Raw genomic sequence first — 16,134 nt, forward strand, 5'->3', positions numbered from 1 at the left:
AACATATAACATTTCAGGACACACCACACAGTTAACAACCACAGTGAAGTGTCAAAGCCCAAACATGTAACATTCAACAGGACACTTACACAACTCATTCAAATCAAACAGTCAGACAACATACAAGAACATATACCCCAGCCGGCATTGCTCCCTGCCTATTTTCCTACAGCTCACTATGTGTGCGCACACCTTTATTCACAAACTCTTCAACTTATACTCTTTTACCAAAGCTGCTACAGCTCGATTGGCCGAATACCCTTAGATCCTATTTCGGTGAATTTGACATCTGCCTTACATGTAACAGATTAGCGGTTTAGCAGTTTTAATTTAGTTTGAGTGAAGGAATTCATTTTATAGCAAAATCCGAAATCGTGAAGAACTCATGAAAGTAAGCTTATTCTCGGATTCCTGAAACTTTAGATTTGCTCTTTCTTTTACTGCAAAGTACAACGTTGTTTTTTTTTTGTTTAAATCTTTCTAGACATGGTAAATATGAAGGACAAAGCAGTTTTAACATAGTTTGAGTGAAGGAATTCATTTTATAGATAAAATCCCAAGAGTCTGCTGAGAAAAGAGAGTGAATGCGAAGTAGACTTTAACACGGCTCTGGGAGCGAGCCGAGTGTGGGCTAACCAGGAGAATTGCTTGAAAGAAACGCGACACCGAATGAGCGGTCAGAACAAAGCCTCAATACGGTGTTCCCGTGGTGTTTTTGTTGCTGCCTTGTCGATTGCACAGGGGCAAGCGTTTCAACCAAGCAACGCTCACCATGGGGAAGGTGGCTATGGCAACTAGCCTGATGCCCTGCTCCCGCAGTGACGGATAATCGTACTCTGGTTTCTCTTCATAACATACAAGTCTTTCGCCTTTTACTAAAGACTTTCGTGGAGAGCAGCACTAATGAGTTGTTTCTATTTTTGGCAGGCTTTACCTTTGCGGGTGAAGCCCTTTCTGTCTGTGCAAAAGAAATCTTGTTACTGTGCAGAGTGACTTCTCTGAGTAGAGTCGCCTTACTTGTTGCGATTGTGCCGATGTTCGAAGCTGGAGTGCAAAGTTGTTGCTTGAATGGTGCTTGCTGGAGCATGCGGGAGTGCAAAGTTATACCATTTAAAAGGGCTGAAGAGTGCTCAGTGCAGCGGGTGGGCGGAGGTGCAACGTGACACTCTGGCCACCTATGGCCATAAAAAGAACACTGCTACAAGTGCGCATTGTGCCAGCAAGGGCCCTCGGACCTGAAACAGTGGACAGTTATTGCTTCTCGGCCTTTTGGCTAAGATCAAGTGTAGTATCTGTTCTTATCAGTTTAATATGTCCTCTATACGAGGACTACATATTAAATGGATTTTTAAGAATAGGAGTTGAAAAAGAAGCTTGCTCCGTTCACTCCAAGCATCGACCCGGTACTGCAGTGCCGCTGGGAACGGTGCGCTCTTCTCTGCTCTTGTGAAAAAGCAAACAGCGGTGCAGGATGGAAGTTTCAGGGAGCCCAAGATGAAACTTTCTTTTAATCTGCTGAGAAAAGAGAGTGAATGCGAAGTAGACTTTAACACAGCTCTGGGAGCGAGCCGAGTGTGGGCTAACCGGGAGAATTGCTTGAAAGAAACGCGACACCGAATGAGTGGTCAGAACAAAGCCTCAATACGGTGTTCCCGTGGTGTTTGTGGCTGCCTTGTCTTTTGCACAGAGTAAAAGACAAGGCAGCCATCGAATAGGGCCCGATTGTTCCTACTTGGTCAGCCGAGGAGCAAGGGGGGGGAGCAAGCGTCTCAACCAAGCAAATCTCACCAAGTAGGAACAATCGGGCCCTATTCGATGGCTGCAACACCTGAAAGAGATATTGATGCGAGACCCGATCAAAAGCTTTTTCAAAGTCTAAATTTAAGATGACAAGCCGGGTGTTTCTGTCTCTAGCGTAATCAATGATGTCTCGAATCAGTACGAGGCTGTCGGTGAGTTGTCTCTCTGAGATGGCACAAGCCTGGTCTGGGTGAATTACCTCCTCTAAAACAGAGGACATCCGTGTCGTTAAAACCTTGCTAAAAAGTTTACAGTCAAAGTTTAAAAGTGTGATGGGCCTCCAATTCTTTAGGTCAGTCTTATCATTTTTATCAGAAGTGAAGAAATAAATGAATGCCTATCAACAAATGTGGGATCTAAACTCTAGTGCTTCCTCTAAAATAATTTCCTTTCACAATTTAGAAATGTGTGTGTGTAAGTCACAACACCTGTGACACCAAAACGGCTTTCTTTTCTCTACACTGCACTATGAGCACACACACCAAATCAGAAAGGCTTTTTTCTCTCTTTTCTACATTATGGACTGTGGGGACACAAAACCGCTCTCTCTTTTTTTTTTTATCGTGTGCCAGGGCGTTGTCTCACGTATTAGATTGTGCTTAAGATACGAATGGGTTTATCAGTCACATCAGAATCCATACATACTGATCCTCCCGTAATAAAATGGTCGGATCTTATCAAACACATTTTGTTTCTTGTGACAATCAAGTCAGCGAAACAGCGTATACACGTCAAGACACTGAATCAAGTTTGCCACAAGAACTCATAAGTTTGGCAGTATTGCTCTGCCATCAACAATGATACACCCATTTTATTTTCGTGAGACATGTGCAGGCACCTGTTCATCTACTGTTCTATCACTATGAATTAGTTTATCTATTATCAATAAGGATACTTCTACAACTACTCTATCAAAGTATGTCCGGACTTCTTACGTTGTCAGTTGCTATATATGAATAAGTGGGTAGCTACTGACAAGCATTAAGCATGTCACACAGCCCAAACATATAACATTTCAGGACACACCACACAGTTAACAACCACAGTGAAGCGTGTCAAAGCCCAAACATGTAACATTCAACAGGACACTTACACAACACATTCAAATCAAACAGTCAGACAACATACAAGAACATATACGCCAGCCGGCATTGCTCCCTGCCTATTTTCCTACAGCTCACTATGTGTGCGCACACCTTTATTCACAAACTCTTCAACTTATACTCTTTTACCGAAGCTGCTACAGCTCGATTGGCCGAATACCGAATAATCCTAATTCGGTGAATTTGACATCTGCCTTACATATAACAGATTAGCGGTTTAGCAGTTTTAATTTAGTTTGAGTGAAGGAATTCATTTTATAGCAAAATCCGAAATCGTGAAGAACTCATGAAAGTAAGCTTATTCTCGGATTCCTGAAACTTTAGATTTGCTATTTCTTTTACTGCAAAGTACAACGTTGGTTTTTTTGTTTAAATCTTTCAAGACATGGTAAATATGAAGGACAAAGCAGTTTTAACATAGTTTGAGTGAATTTATTCATTTTATTGATAAAATCCCAAGAGTCTGCTGAGAAAAGAGAGTGAATGCGAAGTAGACTTTAACACGGCTCTGGGAGCGAGCCGAGTGCGGGCTAACCGGGAGAATTGCTTGAAAGAAACGCGACACCGAATGAGCGGTCAGAACAAAGCCTCAATAAAGGATTCTCGTGGTGTTTTTGTTGCTGCCTTGTCTTTTGCACAGAGTAAAAGACAAGGCAGCCATCGAATAGGGCCCGATTGTTCCTACTTGGTCAGCCGAGGAGCAAGGGGGGGAGCAAGCGTCTCAACCAAGCAAAGCTCACCATGGGGAAGGTGGCTATGGCAACTAGCCTGATGCCCTGCTCCCGCAGTGACGGATAATCGTACTCTGGTTTCTCTTCATAACATACAAGTCTTTCGCCTTTTATTAAAGACTTCCGTGGAGAGCAGCACTAATGAGTTGTTTCTATTATTGGCAGGCTTTACCTTTGCGGGTGAAGCCCTTTCTGTCTGTGCAAAAGAAATCTTGCTACTTTGCAGAGTGACTTCTCTGAGTAGAGTCGCCTTACTTGTTGCGACTGTGCCGATGTTCGAAGCTGGAGTGCAAAGTTGTTGCTTGAATGGTGCTTGCTGGAGCATGCGGGAGTGCAAAGTTATACCATTTAAAAGGGCTGAAGAGTGCTCAGTGCAGCGGGTGGGCGGAGGTGCAACGTGACACTCTGGCCACCTATGGCCATAAAAAGAACACTGCTACAAGTGCGCATTGTGCCAGCAAGGGCCCTCGGACCTGAAACAGTGGACAGTTATCGCTTCTCGGCCTTTTGGCTAATATCAAGTGTAGTATCTGTTCTTATCAGTTTAATATGTCCTCTATACGAGGACAACATATTAAATGGATTTTTAAGAATAGGAGTTGAAAAAGAAGCTTGCTCCGTTCACTCCAAGCCTCGACCCGGTACTGCAGTGCCGCTGGGAACAGTGCGCTCTCCTCTGCTCTTGTGAAAAAGCAAACAGCGGTGCAGGATGGAAGTTTCAGGGAGCCCAAGATGAAACTTTCTTTTAATCTGCTGAGAAAAGAGAGTGAATGCGAAGTGGACTTTAACACGGCTCTGGGAGCGAGCCGAGTGCGGGCTAACCGGGAGAATTGCTTGAAAGAAACGCGACACCGAATGAGTGGTCAGAACAAAGCCTCAATACGGTGTTCCCGTGGTGTTTGTGGCTGCCTTGTCTTTTGCACAGAGTAAAAGACAAGGCAGCCATCGAATAGATTGTTTCTACTTGGTCAGCCGAGGAGCAGGGGGGGGGGGGCAAGCGTCTCAACCAAGCAAAGCTCACCAAATAGGAACAATCGGGCCCTTTTCGATGGCTGCAACACCTGAAAGAGATATTGATGCGAGACCCGATCAAATGCTTTTTCAAAGTCTAAATTTAAGATGACAAGCCGGGTGTTTCTGTCTCTAGCGTAATCAATGATGTCTCGAATCAGTACGAGGCTGTCGGTGAGTTGTCTCCCTGAGATGGCACAAGCTTGGTCTGGGTGAATTACCTCCTCTAAAACAGAGGACATCCGTGTCGCTAAAACCTTGCTAAAAAGTTTACAGTCAAAGTTTAAAAGTGTGATTGGCCTCCAATTCTTTAGGTCAGTCTTATCATTTTTTTTATAAAGTAGAGTCACTATTCCCACTCTAAAACTGTCAGGCAGTCGGTCGAGTTTTTCAAAATCTTTAAAAACATCTAAAATGTCTGATGATAAAAGGTCCCAATAGGTCAGATAGAATTCTGCAGGAAGCCCGTCTAAACCCGGAGCTCGACTTCTCTTAAAACCTGTTAGGCATTTTTTTAACTCTAAAGCAGTAAAATTCTGTGTCAAGTGTGCATTCTCTTTTACGGTTTTGTCAACGAATTTTAAGATTTCTGCCGATGTTTCCAAGTGCACTGGTTTCTCTTTGTACATGTTACTATAAAAGGTATGTACAGTTTCAATCATCTCTTGTGTGGATTTTGTTAAAAACCCATCTTCTCTTTTTAGATTTTGATTACACTCCTTTTTATTTATAACTTTCTTTCTTTTTCACCTTCCTCAATTTCCTGCTCCCTGCTTCTTACAAAAATTCCTTTACTCTTTATTTCTGCTAAAACTGACATTTCCTTTTTGACATCTTTGATTTCTTCTTTAAAGTCTATGCCACACTGATTTAGTTTAAAGTAGCGCTGTAAGCGTTTATGTAGTCCCATCATACATCTATTCTCTTTCCTTTTTTTACGTTTACCTTGCTGTTTAAAAAAAGTCTGGGTCGTTTCCTTCACCATTTCCCACCATTGTGCATGTGTTTCGTAGAGGTCTTGAAGGGTCTGCCACTCTTTATAACATTCCCTGTACTGACTGACTATGATTTCATCCTCCAACAGGGAACAGTTGAGTTTCCACAGACCACTTCCTACCGTCACACCAGAAGGGGGTGAAAGGGTGCAGGAGAGCATAAGGTGGTCTGAAAAGAAAACAGGGGTTAATCTAACATCAGTGGGTGGGCAATCTCTAGTAAAGAAATAATCAATGCGAGAGGCTCTGGTGCCATCATGACTAAACCAGGTGAAGCCCTCCTCTCTGGGATGCATGGTTTTAAAACAGTCAGTAAGCTTAAAATCCCTGCATATGCCCTGAAGTAAAATCGAAGTCTTATCCACTTTAAAATCTACCCCTGCTCTTTTTCTATCTTTCCTGCTCAAGATACAGTTAAAATCCCCTCCTACAACTAAAGGTACTTGCCCTAGCATGTAAAGCTGTATATCTTCTAAAAGGTCATACCTTTCATTTTTTCCATTGAAACCATAAATATTTAAGAGGTTAAAGTCTTGCCCCATAAAATTCAAGTGTGCTAAAAGTGCCCGTCCGTCTCTCACCACTGTGCTACCTTTCACCAGAACATGCGGATTTTTAATTAGAATGGCCACACCATCATTTTTATTTTGATTTGAGCCACTCCATATCGATAAATGGGGCCACATTTCCTCCCATTGTCTATGGTTTTTTAAAAAAGGTAGTCCACATTCTTGTATTAAAAACACATCTGATTTTATGGAGTCTAAGAAGGATAAAATACTCTGGGCTCTTGTCTTTGATTTCACACTTCTCACATTTAGTGTTGAGAAGGTGAGAACCATTAAAAGCATAAAGGAAAGTAGGTATGTCATTTTCGTTTTTCTAAGTTATCAAAACAAATTACACACAGGTTATTTCTTGGGAAACTAGCTCTTCCTTCATTTCTTTAGGTGAAAGGTGAGTAGGGTGATCTATATTTCCTTTTCGGACTCTCGGTGTTGGCCTCTGACGCAATGTTGCATTTAACTTTGAGTCCCTGGGGGTTGATTGCAGAGCTGAAGTTAAAAAGGAGACCTCATTTGGTGAGTCGGAGGGGAAGACTCTAGGTTCTTCCACTGAAGAACTGTCTGAAAGGGACCTAACCCTTCCCCTCTTCTCTGATACCACTGGGGAATCAGAGGCTCAGATGCCGTCCTCTTCGGCTGTTGACCTTCGGGGAGGTGAGTATCTTCACTAGACTCACCTGTCTGCTCTTCCTCCTCATTTAGCGTAGCTCCACCCTCTGCCTGTGAATTCTCACAGACTTCAACACTGAGTGGTGAGGCCTCTACAGGCCCCTCCCCTTTTTGCTCCTCACTTCCAATCCAAGCTTTTGGCGGGAAGTTTGAATTTATTGGGTCAACCTCTTCACTTTGTTCACCAACTGCCACCTTTGGTCCTTCTCTTTGTTGGCTTGACTGTGGCTTTACCGTCTTTAATTTGTTGGCAAAAGATTTAGGGCAATCTCTGAAGAGGTGATTTAATTCTCCACAGAGATTACATTTCCTGCCATTTGGACACTCTCCAAAAGTTTGCCCAATTTCTCTGCTCTTCCCACATAACACCTTGGTACAAGCCTCAACCAGGTGCCCATGCTCACCACACTTGCGGCAGTACTTGGGCTGCCCCTGGTAGTGGATGTAACCTCGGTTTTCAAGGTGGCCAGAGTGTCGCCCACCCGCTGCACTGAGCACTCTTCAGCCCTTTTAAATGGTATAACTTTGCACTCCCGCACACTCCAGCAAGCACCATTCAAGCAACAACTTTGCACTCCAGCTTCGAACATCGGCACAGTCGCAACAAGTAAGGCGATTCTACTCAGAGAAGTCACTCTGCACAGTAAGAATATTTCTTTTGCACAGACAGAAAGGGCTTCACCCGCAAAGGTAAAGCCTGCCAAAAATAGAAACAACTCATTAGTGCTGCTCTCCACAGAAGTCTTTAGTAAAAGGCGAAAGACTTGTACGTTATGAAGAGAAACCAGAGTACGATTATCCGTCACTGCGGGAGCAGGGCATCAGGCTAGTTGGCATAGCCACCTTCCCCATGGTGAGCGTTGCTTGGTTGAGACGCTTGAGATTTAAACAAAAAAAACAACTCAAACTAAATTAAAACTGCTAAACCGCTAATCTGTTATATGTAAGGCAGATGTCAAATTCACCGAAATAGGATCAAAGGGTATTCGGCCAATCGAGCTGTAGCAGCTTCGGTAAAAGAGTATAAGTTGAAGAGTTTGTGAATAAAGGTGTGCGCACACATAGTGTGCTGTACGAAAATAGGCAGGGAGCAATGCCGGCTGGGGTATATGTTCTTGTATGTTGTCTGACTGTTTGATTTGAATGTGTTGTGTAAGTGTCCTGTTGAATGTTACATGTTTGGGCTTTGACACGCTTCACTGTGGTTGTTAACTGTGTGGTGTGTCCTGAAATGTTATATGTTTGGGCTGTGTGACATGCTTAATGCTTGTCAGTAGCTACCCACTTATTCATATATAGCAACTGACAACATAAGAAGTCCGGACATACTTTGATAGTAGTTGTAGAAGTATCCTTATTGATAATAGATCACTAATTCATAGTGATAGAACAGTAGATGAACAGGTGCTTGCACATGTCTCACGAAAATAAAATGGGTGTATGATTGCTGACGGCAGAGCAATACTGCCAAACTTATGAGTTCTTGTGGCAAACTTGATTCAGTGTCTTGACGTGTATACGCTGTTTCGCTGACTTGATTGTCACAAGAAACAAAGTGTGTTTGATAAGATCCGACCATTTTATTACGGGAGGATCAGTATGTATGGATTCTGATGTGACTGATAAACCCATTCATATCTTAAGCATAATCTAATACGTGAGACAACGCCCTGGCACACGATAAAAAAAAAAAAAGAGAGAGAGCGGTTTTGTGTCCCCACAGTCCATAATGTAGAAAAGAGAGAAAAAAGCCTTTCTGATTTGGTGTGTGTGCTCATAGTGCAGAGTGTAGAGAAAAGAAAGCCGTTTTGGTGTCACGGGTGTTGTGACTTACACACACACATTTCTAAATTGAGAAAGGAAATTATTTTAGAGGAAGCACTAGAGTTTAGATCCCACATTTGTTGATAGGCATTCATTTATTTCTTCACTTCTGATGAAGTTTCAACAATAAACAACAAACTTTGTATTATGAGAAAGAACCAGACTCATTCTTCAGGAATCCGAAAATAAGCTCTATTTTATGGGTTATGAACGAATTCGGATTCTCCTATAAAACAAATTCATTAACTCAAACCAAGTTAAGACTGCTTTGTCCTTCATATTTATTCATGTCTAATCAAGTTTCAACGATAAACAACGTTGTACTTTGTAGAATGAGAAAGAACTTCTTCAGCAATAAGCATCTCTCGACATATGACGAAATACAGATTTTGCTATAAAATTAATTCCTTCTATCAGCCTGACTTAAAACTTTTTGTCCTCCTTATTTATCCACTTCAAATCAAGTTTCAACAATTAAAAAAAATTTGTAGTTTGAGAAAGAACAACTTAATCTTCAGCAATCAGTATAAAAAGAGGTGCAAATGCCAACCATACATAACTAAAAGGTGGAGCGGAAGTATTCAGCTGCAAGTAGGTGTGAATGTTCGACCATAATTTGTAAAAAGCGGGTAAGAAAAGGTTCGAATGCCCGACTATATATTAACAAAAGCGGGAGGAGAGGTCTTCGGATGAGAGTGGGTGAGAATTTCCAACCATAATCTATAAAATACGGTGAAAAAAAATATGTGAATGCCTCATAGAACACTAAAAGCGGAAGTGTTCGGCTGCAAGAAGGTGTGAATGTCCGACTATATTTGGTGAAAAGCAGGTGAAGCAAGGTCTGAATGCCCAACCTTACATCATCAAAAGCGAGATCAGAGGTGTTTGGCTGCAAGAAGGCCATAGTTTGCCAAAAGCGGGTAAGGTGCGAATGACCGACTAAATATCAACAAAAGTGGGGGCGGAGGTCTTCGGATGCAAGTGGGTGTGAATATCCCACCATACAAGTATGGTGGAGAGGAAGCTGTGAATGGCCGACCATAGTAAAAGGCGGGTGAGAGAAGGTGCGAATGTCAAACCATACATAATCAAAACAGGGAGCGGAGGTGTTCTGCTGTAAGAAGGTGTGAATGTCCAACCATAGTTGGTAAAAAGCGGGTAAGAAAAGGTTAAAATACCCGACTGTACACAATCAATAGCGGGAGCGGAGTTGTTCGGCTACTAAAAGGTGTGAAAGTCCGACCATGGTTTGTAAAAAGCGGGTAAGAAAAGGTGCGAATGCCCGACAATGTATGATCAAAAGAGGGAGTGGAGGTTTTCGGCTGCAAGAAGGTCTGAATGTCCAACCATAATTTGTAAAAACCGGGGAAGAAAAGGCTCGAAAGCCCGACTATACACCATCAAAAGTGGGAGCGGAGGTGTTCAGCTGCAAGACGGTCTGAATGTCCATCAATAATTGCTAGAAAACATGAAAGAAAATTTTCGAATATCAAACTGCACATGATCATAAGCGGGAGAGGAGGTGTTCAGCTGCAAGAAGGTGTGAATGTCTACCCATAATTACTGAAAAATGGGTAAGAAAAGGTGCGAATGCCTAACCATACATCATCAAAAGAGGGAGCGGAGGTGTTCCGCTGTAAGACGGTGTGAATGTCCGACCATAGATGGTAAAAAGCGGGTAAGAAAAGGTTAAATTACCCGACTGTACACAATCAAAAGAGGGAGCGGAGTTGTTCAGCTAAGAGAAGGTGTGAAAGTCCGACCTTGGTTTGTAAAAAGCGGGTAAGAAAAGGTTCGTATGCCCGAATATACACCATCAAAAGCGGAAGCGGAGGTGTTCGGCTGCAAGATATTGTGAACGTCCGACCAAAGTTTGTAAAAAGCAGTTAAGAAAAGGTTCGAATATCTAACCAAACATAATCAAAAGCGGGAGCAGAGCTGTTCGACTGGAAGTAGGTGTGAATGTCAGATCATAATTTGCAAAGAGCTGATGAGAAAGGGTGAGAATGCCCGACTATACACCATCAAATGCGGTAGCGGAGTTGTTCGTCTGTGAGTAGGTGTGAATCTCCAACCATAATTGCTGAAAAATGTGTTAGAAAAGGTAAAAATGCCGGTCCATACATCATCAAAATCGGGAGAGGTGGTGTTCAGCTGCAAGAAGGTCTAAATGTCCATCAATAATTGCTAGAAAACATGAAAGAAATTTTTCGAAAATCAAACCACACATGATCATAAGTGGGAGAGGAGGTGTTCAGCTGCAAGAAGGTGTGAATGTCCACCCATAATACCTGAAAAATGGGTAAAAAAAAGGTGCGAATGCCCAACCATACATCATCAAAAGCAGGAGTGCATGTGTTCGGCTACAAGAAGGTGTGAACGTCCAACCAAAGTTTGTAAAAAGCAGTTAAGAAAAGGTTCGAATATCCAACCATACATAATCAAAAGCGGGAGCAGAGCTGTTCGACTGCAAGTAGGTGTGAATGTCAGATCATAATTTGCAAAAAGCTGATGAGAAAGGGTGAGAATGCCCGACTATACACCATCAAATGCGGTAGCGGAGTTGTTCGGCTGTGAGTAGGTGTGAATCTCCAACCATAATTGCTGAAAAATGTGTTAGAAAAGGTAAAAATGCCGGTCCATACATCATCAAAATCGGGAGAGGTGGTGTTCAGCTGCAAGAAGGTCTAAATGTCCATCAATAATTGCTAGAAAACATGAAAGAAAATTTTCGAAAATCAAACCACACATGATCATAAGTGGGAGAGGAGGTGTTCAGCTGCAAGAAGGTGTGAATGTCCACCCATAATACCTGAAAAATGGGTAAAAAAAAGGTGCGAATGCCCAACCATACATCATCAAAAGCAGGAGTGCATGTGTTCGGCTACAAGAAGGTGTGAACGTCCAACCAAAGTTTGTAAAAAGCAGTTAAGAAGAGGTTCGAATATCCAACCATACATAATCAAAAGCGGGAGCAGAGCTGTTCGACTGCAAGTAGGTGTGAATGTCAGATCATAATTTGCATAAAGCTGATGAGAAAGGGTGAGAATGCCCGACTATACACCATCAAATGCGGGAGCGGAGTTGTTCGGCTCTGAGTAGGTGTGAATCTCCGACCATAATTGCTGAAAAATGTGTTAGAAAAGGTAAGAATGCCGGTCCATACATCATCAAAAGCGAGAGAGGTTGTGTTCGGCTGCAAGTAGGTGTGAATGTCCAGCCATAATTACTCACAAACGGGTAAGAAAAGGTAGTATTGCCAGACCATATATGATCAAAACAGGGAGCGGAGGTGGTTCAGCTGCAAGAAGGTTTGAATGTCCGACTAAAGTTCAAATATATTAACAAAAGCGGGAGGAGAGGTCTTCGGATGAGAGTGGTTGAAAATTTCCAACCATAATGTATAAAATGCGGTGAAAAAAAGGTGTGATAGAACACTAAAAGGTGGAGCGGAAGTGTTCGGCTGCAAGAAGGTGTGAATGTCCGACTATATTTGGTGAAAAGCAGGTGAAGCAAGGTCTAAATGCCCAACCTTACATCATCAAAAGCGAGATCAGAGGTGTTTGGCTGCAAGAAGGCCATAGTTTGCCAAAAGCGGGTAAGGTGCGAATGTCCGACTAAATATCAACAAAATTTGGGGCGGAGGTCTTCGGATGCAAGTGGGTGTGAATGTCCGACTATATTTGGTGAAAAGCAGGTGAAGCAAGGTCTGAATGCCCAACCTTACATCATCAAAAGCGAGATCAGAGGTGTTTGGCTGCAAGAAGGCCATAGTTTGCCAAAAGCGGGTAAGGTGCGAATGTCCGACTAAATATCAACTAAATTTGGGGCGGAGGTCTTCGGATGCAGGTGGGTGTGAATATCCCACCATACAAGTATGGTGGAGAGGAAGCTGTGAATGGCCGACCATAGTAAAAGGCGGGTGAGAGAAGGTGCGAATGTCAAACCATACATAATCAAAACAGGGAGCGGAGGTGTTCTGCTGTAAGAAGGTGTGAATGTCCAACCATAGTTGGTAAAAAGCGGGTAAGAAAAGGTTAAAATACCCGACTGTACACAATCAATAACGGGAGCGGAGTTGTTCGGCTACTAAAATGTGTGAAAGTCCGACCATGGTTTGTAAAAAGCGGGTAAGAAAAGGTGCGAATGCCCGACAATGTATGATCAAAAGAGGGAGTGGAGGTTTTCGGCTGCAAGAAGGTCTGAATGTCCAACCATAATTTGTAAAAACCGGGGAAGAAAAGGCTCGAAAGCCCGACTATACACCATCAAAAGTGGGAGCGGAGGTGTTCAGCTGCAAGACGGTCTGAATGTCCATCAATAATTGCTAGAAAACATGAAAGAAAATTTTCGAATATCAAACTGCACATGATCCTGAGCGGGAGAGGAGGTGTTCAGCTGCAAGAAGGTGTGAATGTCTACCCATAATTACTGAAAAATGGGTAAGAAAAGGTGCGAATGCCTAACCATACATAATCAAAAGAGGGAGCGGAGGTGTTCCGCTGTAAGACGGTGTGAATGTCCGACCATAGATGGTAAAAAGCGGGTAAGAAAAGGTTAAATTACCCGACTGTACACAATCAAAAGAGGGAGCGGAGTTGTTCAGCTAAGAGAAGGTGTGAAGGTCCGACCTTGGTTTGTAAAAAGCGGGTAAGAAAAGGTTCGTATGCCCGAATATACACCATCAAAAGCGGAAGCGGAGGTGTTCGGATGCAAGATATTGTGAACGTCCGACCAAAGTTTGTAAAAAGCAGTTAAGAAAAGGTTCGAATATCTAACCAAACATAATCAAAAGCGGGAGCAGAGCTGTTCGACTGGAAGTAGGTGTGAATGTCAGATCATAATTTGCAAAAAGCTGATGAGAAAGGGTGAGAATGCCCGACTATACACCATCAAATGCGGTAGCGGAGTTGTTCGGCTGTGAGTAGGTGTGAATCTCCAACCATAATTGCTGAAAAATGTGTTAGAAAAGGTAAAAATGCCGGTCCATACATAATCAAAATCGGGAGAGGTGGTGTTCAGCTGCAAGAAGGTCTACATGTCCATCAATAATTGCTAGAAAACATGAAAGAAAATTTTCGAAAATCAAACCACACATGATCATAAGTGGGAGAGGAGGTGTTCAGCTGCAAGAAGGTGTGAATGTCCACCCATAATACCTGAAAAATGGGTAAAAAAAAGGTGCGAATGCCCAACCATACATCATCAAAAGCAGGAGTGCATGTGTTCGGCTACAAGAAGGTGTGAACGTCCACTCAAAGTTTGTAAAAAGCAGTTAGGAAAAGGTTCGAATATCCAACCATACATAATCAAAAGCGGGAGCAGAGCTGTTCGACTGCAAGTAGGTGTGAATGTCAGATCATAATTTGCAAAAAGCTGATGAGAAAGGGTGAGAATGCCCGACTATACACCATCAAATGCGGTAGCGGAGTTGTTCGGCTGTGAGTAGGTGTGAATCTCCAACCATAATTGCTGAAAAATGTGTTAGAAAAGGTAAAAATGCTGGTCCATACATCATCAAAATCGGGAGAGGTGGTGTTCAGCTGCAAGAAGGTCTAAATGTCCATCAATAATTGCTAGAAAACATGAAAGAAAATTTTCGAAAATCAAACCACACATGATCATAAGTGGGAGAGGAGGTGTTCAGCTGCAAGAAGGTGTGAATGTCCACCCATAATACCTGAAAAATGGGTAAAAAAAAGGTGCGAATGCCCAACCATACATCATCAAAAGCAGGAGTGCATGTGTTCGGCTACAAGAAGGTGTGAACGTCCAACCAAAGTTTGTAAAAAGCAGTAAAGAAAAGGTTCGAATATCCAACCATACATAATCAAAAGCGGGAGCAGAGCTGTTCAACTGCAAGTAGGTGTGAATGTCAGATCATAATTTGCAAAAAGCTGATGAGAAAGGGTGAGAATGCCCGACTATACACCATCAAATGCGGGATCGGAGTTGTTCGGCTGTGAGTAGGTGTGAATCTCCGACCATAATTGCTGAAAAATGTGTTAGAAAAGGTAAGAATGCCGGTCCATACATCATCAAAAGCGAGAGAGGTTGTTTTCGGCTGCAAGTAGGTGTGAATGTCCAGCCATAATTACTCACAAACGGGTAAGAAAAGGTAGTATTGCCAGACCATATATGATCAAAACAGGGAGCGGAGGTGGTTCAGCTGCAAGAAGGTTTGAATGTCCGACTAAAGTTCAAATATATTAACAAAAGCGGGAGGAGAGGTCTTCGGATGCAAGTGGGTGTGAATGTCCGACTATATTTGGTGAAAAGCAGGTGAAGCAAGGTCTGAATGCCCAACCTTACATCATCAAAAGCGAGATCAGAGGTGTTGGGCTGCAAGAAGGCCATAGTTTGCCAAAAGCGGGTAAGGTGCGAATGACCGACTAAATATCAACAAAAGTGGGGGCGGAGGTCTTCGGATGCAGGTGGGTGTGAATATCCCACCATACAAGTATGGTGGAGAGGAAGCTGTGAATGGCCGACCATAGTAAAAGGCGGGTGAGAGAAGGTGCGAATGTCAAACCATACATAATCAAAACAGGGAGCAGAGGTGTTCTGCTGTAAGAAGGTGTGAATGTCCAACCATAGTTGGTAAAAAGCGGGTAAGAAAAGGTTAAAATACCCGACTGTACACAATCAATAACGGGAGCGGAGTTGTTCGGCTACTAAAAGGTGTGAAAGTCCGACCATGGTTTGTAAAAAGCGGGTAAGAAAAGTTGCGAATGCCCGACAATGTATGATCAAAAGAGGGAGTGGAGGTTTTCGGCTGCAAGAAGGTCTGAATGTCCAACCATAATTTGTAAAAACCGGGGAAGAAAAGGCTCGAAAGCCCGACTATACACCATCAAAAGTGGGAGCGGAGGTGTTCAGCTGCAAGACGGTCTGAATGTCCATCAATAATTGCTAGAAAACATGAAAGAAAATTTTCCAATATCAAACTGCACATGATCATAAGCGGGAGAGGAGGTGTTCAGCTGCAAGAATGTGTGAATGTCTACCCATAATTACTGAAAATGGGTAAGAAAAGGTGCGAATGCCTAACCATACATCATCAAAAGAGGGAGCGGAGGTGTTCCGCTGTAAGACGGTGTGAATGTCCGACCATAGATGGTAAAAAGCGGGTAAGAAAAGGTTAAATTACCCGACTGTACACAATCAAAAGAGGGAGCGGAGTTGTTCAGCTAAGAGAAGGTGTGAAAGTCCGACCTTGGTTTGTAAAAAGCGGGTAAGAAAAGGTTCGTATGCCCGAATATACACCATCAAAAGCGGAAGCGGAGGTGTTCGGCTGCAAGATATTGTGAACGTCCGACCAAAGTTTGTAAAAAGCAGTTAAGAAAAGGTTCGAATATCTAACCAAACATAATCAAAAGCGGGAGCAGAGCTGTTCAACTGGAAGTAGGTGTGAATGTCAGATCATAATTTGCAA

At 42.8% G+C, this 16,134-nt stretch overlaps 5 non-coding genes across 5 annotated transcripts; 4 read left to right on the forward strand and 1 right to left on the reverse strand.

The window, feature by feature from the left end:
* Positions 1-831: 831 nt before the first annotated feature.
* Positions 832-945, forward strand: LOC140275731 (U5 spliceosomal RNA). Its single transcript, XR_011908451.1, has one exon. It is a non-coding gene; the product is annotated as a U5 spliceosomal RNA (small nuclear RNA).
* A 308-nt stretch (positions 946-1,253) lies between these two features.
* Positions 1,254-1,437, forward strand: LOC140276058 (U2 spliceosomal RNA). The gene has a single exon (XR_011908747.1). It is a non-coding gene; the product is annotated as a U2 spliceosomal RNA (small nuclear RNA).
* A 2,266-nt stretch (positions 1,438-3,703) lies between these two features.
* On the forward strand, positions 3,704-3,817 carry LOC140275838 (U5 spliceosomal RNA). The gene has a single exon (XR_011908549.1). It is a non-coding gene; the product is annotated as a U5 spliceosomal RNA (small nuclear RNA).
* A 308-nt stretch (positions 3,818-4,125) lies between these two features.
* Positions 4,126-4,309, forward strand: LOC140276192 (U2 spliceosomal RNA). The gene has a single exon (XR_011908866.1). It is a non-coding gene; the product is annotated as a U2 spliceosomal RNA (small nuclear RNA).
* Positions 4,310-7,554: 3,245 nt separating this feature from the next.
* On the reverse strand, positions 7,555-7,668 carry LOC140276301 (U5 spliceosomal RNA). Its single transcript, XR_011908907.1, has one exon. It is a non-coding gene; the product is annotated as a U5 spliceosomal RNA (small nuclear RNA).
* Between the last annotated feature and the right edge of the window lie 8,466 nt (positions 7,669-16,134).

The sequence above is a fragment of the Leuresthes tenuis genome, unplaced genomic scaffold (genome assembly GCF_036924035.1).
Source record: "Leuresthes tenuis unplaced genomic scaffold, fLeuTen1.0.hap1 SCAF_18, whole genome shotgun sequence".
NCBI lineage: Eukaryota > Metazoa > Chordata > Actinopteri > Atheriniformes > Atherinopsidae > Leuresthes > Leuresthes tenuis.